We start from the raw sequence: 7,804 nt of genomic DNA, 5'->3' as shown, positions 1-7,804 counted from the left end.
GGATGGGCGACGCCTTGGCCACATGCCAGGGGAAGGAGAGCTCAGGTTAATAGGAATGAGACTCTGGCCCAGACACGTGGCTACAATGAGCAAGCCCAGCCGTTCTTGTACTGACTTCTTAGGCTACGGTACTACCTTCATTTCCTCCTGAATATTTGTGTAAAGGGTCTGCTGTAGACTGAATGTTTGTGTCCTTGGAACCTAATCCCCAAGGTGATGGTATTAGGAGGTGAGGCCTTTGGGAAGGGATTAGGTCGTCAGAGTGGACTTGTCAAGAATGGGGTTAGTGCCCTTCTAAAGCCAGAGAGCTTCCTCTTGCTCCATGTGCCACAGCAAGAAGATGGCCGCCTATGGACCAAGAAGTGGGCTCTCACCAGACACCAAATCGCCTGGCTCCTTCATCTGGGATTTGCAGCTTTCAAAACTGAGAAACAAATATCTCTTGTTTATAAGCCACACAGTCTGTGGTATTTTGTCACAGCAGCACTAAAGACACTAAGATGGGGTCTTATTTATTATTTTAATCTCTCGTCAATTTATTCTATTGACGCACTCTATTACCTTGAGCTCAGTAATTGCTTTTTAAACAGCAGAGTCTTCTTTAGCCTGATAAAACAGTCATCGTGTTGAGTCATTACAGTCGGAACTGAAGAAATCTAGAGCCTTTGGTTAGCGCTTTGACTTAGCAATTAAGTTTTTGGTTTTGCACACTCAAGGTAAACGGAAAAGCAGTTTGAACTCACTTCTGGATAATTAGCACAAAGAAAATGGCTTCGCAAGTCACAATGTGGCAATAGTTCAAACCAAGCAAATGATCACAAAAACCAACACTCTGATATTCATACAAACCTTCTGCCGCAAAGGGTTTTCATTTAACTTCAAGTGATAGAGCTGGGTAATTACGGGATAAGATTATTCACAAAACTGTTCATCAAACTCACATCAAAACTGTTCATCAAACTCACATATATTTTGTAGCATCTCATATGTGACGCTGCAATGGAAATCTCTCAGGAAAATACAGTATTTGAATTTAAAACTATCACTCCATTGTAGCAATTTATCAGCAAAAATGTATGCCTGTTTCTAATGTATACTCCCTGATAAACAGCCAGTGTAAACAAAGAAATATACGTTTGGTCTGGAAGGGATATTAAAAAAAAAAAACAACCCTTAAAAGCAAAAGTTTGTCATGAGCAGACAAAGAACCAAAAACCGCTTCTCTATTTTCTTTACTTTGTTAAATCCATACAAAAGTACTTTGGGAGGATATCTAACGCTTTTACTAGCCAGGGTGTTATTCAGACATTTGCCATCTGAGATAGGAAAGTATAAATAAAACCCAGATGAAGATGGAAAGTTTAAAGGTAATTTAGAAAGCTGGATGTGTCCTAAATAGCAAAACATGATATCCGTGCTAGCGTGTTCAGAGGACTCCACAGATTGATTTTTAGACACTAACCTCAGCTTAATGCTTTTCTCATTAAATGAAATTATTTCTCACGTGGTCCAGAGGAGTACCTTTCAAAAGAATATTCCCTGTTCAGTAGCTTAGAAGCATTCATTTGCCTCAGTTGGATTACCCATATTCTCTTTCAGCGCAGCAATTTCCAGCTCACTTTAGAAAGTCATTTCAACCTTGGGCGGAAGTGCATTTCCAGATATATCGGGCACTTTTGATCCCTGTTAGCTCAGAGGCCTTCTTTAAAGATCACAGTCATTAAAAACATTTTTCTGTGGATGACAACAATTGTGAGAATTACGGGTAATTCTTAGAACCAGTGAAATTCGTTTTCAATTGGTGTGGTTCTCTCACAGATTAGCAGATGGTCTGGCAGTCAAGATTAAAGCAGCATATTGAGGATTGGAAAAAAAAAAGAAAATGTAATTAACTTCCTTCTCCTGCCCATGGACATTTTAGGTTGTCTGCAGTTTTTCAATATTACAAATAATGTTGCACTGATACTCCTATCTGTATAAGATTTCCTCTAGAGGGGCGCCTAGGTGGCTCAGTCAGTTGAGCGTCCAACTTCGGCTCAGGTCATGATCTCACAGTTCATGGGTTTCAGACCCACGTCGGACTCTGTGCTGACAGCTCAGAGCCTGGAGCCTGTCTCCCTGTCTCTCTGCCCCTCCCCAGCTCGTACTCCGTTTCTGTCTCTCAAAAATAAATAAACATAAAAAAAAAGATTTCCTTTAGGATATATTCCCATAAGTAAAATTCCTGGGTCAAAGGGTATATACATCTCTGATTTTACTAGATATTATCACATGGTTCTCCAAAATGCCTGTACCCATTTATACCTCTATCACCAAGACCGAAGATTTTTGGTTTTTCTACATCTTCACTGAAATTCACTAGTATCTGAATCTTTCATTCTTCTTGGTCCATTGAGGGTAAAATTGCATTCCCTTACTGTTTTCATTTGTATTTCTCTGATAAATAGTCATATTGGATATCTTTTCATATATCCTTTGGCCTTTAAGCTTCCTTTTCTGTGAGTTACAAATTTCTATTCTATTGGTTTCTTTGGTTTTATTTTTCTCCTATTGACTTGCCTTCTTTAAAAAACATTCTTTGTAGCTTTATGTCTTGCAAAGAGCGTTTTCTAGCCCATGGGTTTTCTTTTCACTTTATCTTTTGGAGCGTTTTATAGGTCGGAAGTATGTAATTTTAGTATAGTTGAATTTATTGATCTTGCCTTTTGTATGTTTAAGAAATCCTTCCCTATATCTACCATGCTCACAAATATATTCTCGTAAATTTGGTTCAAAGCTTTGTAAAGCTTTCTTTTTCACAACTGGAATTTACTTTTGTTGATTGTGTCTTTTCGTTCTCTGTTGCTGTTTCACAAGGTACTCTGAACAGCGGCTGGCAATCGCACCCATTTACCAGCTCACAGGTCTGTAGGTCCAAAGTCCAATACAAAATCGTTGAGTTCTCTGCTGACGATGTTACAAGGCTGAAATCTTGTTGTTGACCATCTGTGTTCTCATCTTCCAAGCTCACCTGTTTGTGGCAAAATTTAGTTCCTTGCAGCTGTAAGACTGAGGTTCTCATTTCCTTGTTGGCTGTTAGCAAGAGGGTGCTTGAGTTCCCAGAGGCCATCCACATCCCTTGCCACGGGTCCCCCCCTCCCCCCCGCCCATCTCCAAAGCCATCTGCAAGGAAACTCACTTGTGAGAAATCCCTCTACATGCTTCAAATCTCTCTGACTGACGATGTCTCCTTCAGGAAGAGCACTGCCCTTTTAATGGCTCACCTGATTAGGTCAGACTCACCCAGAATAATCTCCCTATTTTAAGGCCAATTGATTTGGGACCTTAACTGCATCTGCATCTTTCCTACACACCAGCACCTAGGATCGTGTTTGATTAAATAACTAGAAGAAGCTGTGAGTATACCATGGGCTCTGTTATCTTGGGAGCCATCTTAGAATTCTGTCTACCACATGATATAAAGTAAGGATCCGTATTTTTTTTTTCAAATGGATCACTTCTTCCATTTTGGAAAAATTTCAGAGATATACAAAAGTAGAGAAAATGATTTCATGAACTCCTGTGTTCCCAGTACCCTACTTCTGTGGCTAATCTGGTTTCATCTATGTCCCGACTGCCTTCTCTTCACTCCCTCCTGCAGGTTATTTTTCAACAAGTCCAAGCCATTCTAGTTTGTCTGTAAACCTTTACATATGTATCTTTAAAGGCAATGACTTCATTTCTTTCTGCCTGGAATTAGCCAAATTCAAGGTTAAGGACACCGTTCTCCAGACGGCCAAGTCTGCCCAAGACTTCCGACACCATCTGCAAGTTCAGAGATTTCCTAAAACCGCTCTTGGGTTTGATAATTTGCTAGAAAGATGAAGGGAACTCACGGAAACCTAGTATATTCACAGTCACATTTATTATAGGCAAAGGATGCAAATTAGAAGGCACACATTGGGCCGAAACTTGATCTGGGAGCGTTCCAAAGGTAAACCTTCCATGTCCTCAGGGATGTGTCAGCCTCCCAGCATTGACATGTGGCCACGTGTATATGGAGTATTGCCAACCCAAAAAGCTCACCCAAGCTTTGGCCGTCCAGACTTTTTATTGGGGTCTCCTTATGTAAGCACAATTGACTGAATCATCACCCATGTGGTTGAACTCAATCTCTAGGCGGCCTCTGCTCCCAGAGGTTGAGCTGCTTCATGTGGCTCACAGCCCCAAGCCTTTAATTACATGGCTGGTCTTTCTGTGATGGCCAGTCCCCACCCTGAGTCATCTCCTACCCTGAGTCATCTCCTACCCTGAGTCATGTTATTAGCATAAACTATCAGTGTGAAAAACCTAAAGTACCCACTATGAATAGCAAAGACACTCCAATCACTTAGGGACTTTCAGGGGTTTAGAGGTTAGCTCCCAGGAACTAGGAGCAAAAGCCAACTAAATCCATTTATCTTCCTTCCTTCCTTCCTTCCTTCCTTCCTTCCTTCCTTCCTTGCTTCCTTCCTTCCTTCCTTCCTTCCTTCCTTCTTTCCTCCCTCCCTTCCTCCCTCCCTCCCTTCATTCCTTTTTTCATTCCTCCCTCCCTTCCTTCCTTCCTTCCTTCCCTCCTTCCCACAATACCATTACCACACTTAAAAAATTAAAACAATTCCCTATTGCCATCCAATATCCAATAAATGTTCCAATTTTCCCCTCTGTCTACTTTTTTTTTTAATCAATTTCTATAAGTCCGTATCCTAACAAGTTTCACACATGTCACTTGGTTGATATGTGTCTTCAGTTTCTTTTAGCTTATAGGTTCCTCTTCTCCCCCCTCCCCACCCTTGCAATTTATTTGTAGAAGAAAATGAGTCATTTGTTCTATGGAGTCTACCATGTTCAAGATTTTGCATAAATTACATAACCATAAAATACTGTTTCCGTGTGACATACTCAAAATCACTTAGTCAGAGCAGACCATTAAATGCACCCTTGTGCTACAAACCTCACAGGCACAAGTAAACATCTTAAAGACCCTTGTGAAAATGTCACTAGTTTGGTGAACAGCTTGGTGACCTGGGGAGTCTGGAATATCTGTCCTGGTCTATCCTTGCTCCAATACGCTTAACTGTGCATTACCTTGTGTTATGTATAGTCTGTTGCTTAGAAAGTTCCAGGAGAAGTGTTTAGGGGGCTGCAATGGATGTGAATTACATAATTTTGCCCCCCATAAAGGCATTGGAATTATGTCTTTCTATCGTGTGACAAGCCAGGAACAGTACTATGCTATCCAGTGCATTTAATGGTGACAAAATGGAGCCCCAAATAAGTGCCTTTAAAAGTTTGATCACAATTGTCTTGCAATTGATAGTTGTTTAAGTAGTTAAAAAGAGCTTCTTTGTCACGTTCGGAGGAGAATTGGGTTCCCCACAACGGGTATGAATTAAGTGCTCCTATATATTTTCAAAAACACCGAGCTTCGGGCTGGCTGGGTGGTTCCGTTGGTTAAGCATCTGACTCGACCTCGCCTCAGATTGTGATCTCACAGTTTGTGGCACCGAGGCCCGTGTCGGGTTCTGCACTAATAGCACGGAGCCTGCTTGGGATTCTCTGTCTCTTCCTCTCCCCATCTCCTTGCTCTCTCTTTCTCAAAATAAATTAACTTCAAAAAAAAAGACAAAGCTATTTCTCTCAGTTATGGCTTTAGTCTAGGCTTTTGTCTTATTGAACATGCCACTGGAGGATGGGATGGATACCATGACCTTCCCATGGATCCTCTGTGGCCAAGAGTCCTTGGCCTACGGGCCTCCACAAGGTACTCTGACCAAATACCAATGTATTTGGCAGATTTAAAATGTAGGTGTACAAGCTGATATACCAGAAAGCTGAAACTCAGAAACATATATGCTCCTGTATTCCAAACCCAGAACTCTCTCCTTCCCAAGATCTGTCTCTCTCCATTACCCCTCCAGTGACATAGTGCCCAGAGCACCAGCTAGGCTCCTTTGGAGGATCACGGGCTGCTAACCATGGTGGGCTTCCTGGATGAGGTTAGTACTTCTGTTCCTCTCTGGCTTCTCTCACCAGAATCCCCACGTGGACCACTAAGGCCAGTTTCTGGGGAGCCGAGGTTTGGCCACTGTGGGCTTGGGACATGTTCATTGGCAGACTGTCCCATGGAGGGAGGTGGGAGCACACAGGAGCACATTTTTGGGAGGGAATGGAACTCTCTGGATTGCCATTCCTCCAGAGTGGGGCAGCTAAAAGAAATCCTATGGTGGGCTCCAGAGCCACCAAGGGCAGACTTGTTGGAAAACCCTGAAGAGCTGTAATGTTGTCTTGCCGCGTGACTCAGGGAGGTGGAGGATGAGGCCGGGTTTGGGGCTGGGGAGGTTGTTGCCAAATGGAACTTGGTGGGGGTGCAGGAGTGAACCTTCTGTGCTGTCCAGTGCCACATACAAGACCATCTTGGGCCCAGGCTCTGCGGTGCTGTGATTTAGATGGAGGTCCTTCTGGAAAGCTTTACTGACGGCCGCCTGGCAGGAATGCTATTTGCAGCCAGAACTCTTGGGACTTTTCTCCTCAGACTGCACCAGTATCACTGTCCATTCCACCAGAAAACTGAGGGTGACTACAGAGAGGTAGAGAGTGAAGGTTCCGGAGAGCTGGAATTTGGGAAATTCCTTTCTTTACTTTTGTCCATGATGACCTGAGACTCCTGTGCAAAGCAAGGAGGGTGCCGTTTTTGGCCGATAAGACTGAGAAACATTTTATGAGGCCTAGTCTGTGATTCCTTCCCCTTGACTCTGAAGGAGCCATTATTTTCTTCTTGGTCAGTATGGATGTCAGCGGCCCGAGGTGTGGTCTGCTCTCCTTACACAGAGACCTGACCTGCACCCAGCCTTGATGCCAGAGAGTTTGGACCTCAATATCCAGAAAAGCTTGCACACAGTACTCCTCAGAATGGCGCTTGTTTTTTCCCTCAACCACCGCCTGACAGGACACCTCCCCGATTTCAGAATTCTCTTGGAATTTCTTCCAGGCTCTGTTCCTCTTTTCTTCTTCTTCACCAGGACACATCTGTTCTCTCTGTCCCTTGTCTTCCTCCTCTTCCAGCATCTCTGCAAGCTTTGCTTATGTGTGTGCCTGGCATTCATCCTGGTACTTGGCCATCTGCTCTGGCATTGCCCTGCCAATAGCTTCTTGAAGTTTCTGTTAGAGGCTCCTTCAGATGCACCCCCCAGCTCCCAGAGAAGTTTTTGAGCAAGTAGGAGCAGGACGTCCTTGCTGCAGGGCAGGGATGAAGTCCCATGGCCATGCGCCTCAGAATGGACCGGCTGCTTGGCTCCCGGCTCTTACCTCCATGCCCAGTAGGATCGCGTTAATATCTGGGTGATGAACTTCATTTGTACTCTCCTTCAGGGGTTCTGGAATCCTGAACCGGCTCCTCAGTGCACCTCTCCAGGGCACCGGCAGGCCTTTGAAGAAGGAAGGAACTATTTGAATTTCTGGCCCCATTGGAATCTCTTTCATCATCCATATCATGGAGGGGTCTTCCCTATGGTGACTTACTGAAGTTGATGTAATCAGTGAAAGAGACCATGGCAGCGACCTCCTGGACACATTGTTTCAGAAGCAGAGCATAAGATTGAGAGCAAGGGTTGGGAGACACTCCTCATGCCCGTTTTGGGGGGCCTGCTGTAAAACCTTGGTTTGCAAGCATAATATGTTTCAGAAACATGCTTATGATCCAAAGCATTCGATATCAAAGTGAATTTCAAGAACCATTGGTTCAGTTGTGATCACGTGATGGTCAGCATCACATATTACTCATATG

At 43.6% G+C, this 7,804-nt stretch overlaps 1 pseudogene; it reads right to left on the bottom strand.

Annotated features, from left to right (window-relative positions):
• Positions 1–6,598: 6,598 nt before the first annotated feature.
• LOC115283383 lies at positions 6,599–7,570 on the bottom strand (annotated as a pseudogene).
• Between the last annotated feature and the right edge of the window lie 234 nt (positions 7,571–7,804).

Source organism: Suricata suricatta, chromosome X (genome assembly GCF_006229205.1).
Source record: "Suricata suricatta isolate VVHF042 chromosome X, meerkat_22Aug2017_6uvM2_HiC, whole genome shotgun sequence".
NCBI lineage: Eukaryota > Metazoa > Chordata > Mammalia > Carnivora > Herpestidae > Suricata > Suricata suricatta.
This window is presented reverse-complemented; position numbering and strand designations above follow the sequence as displayed.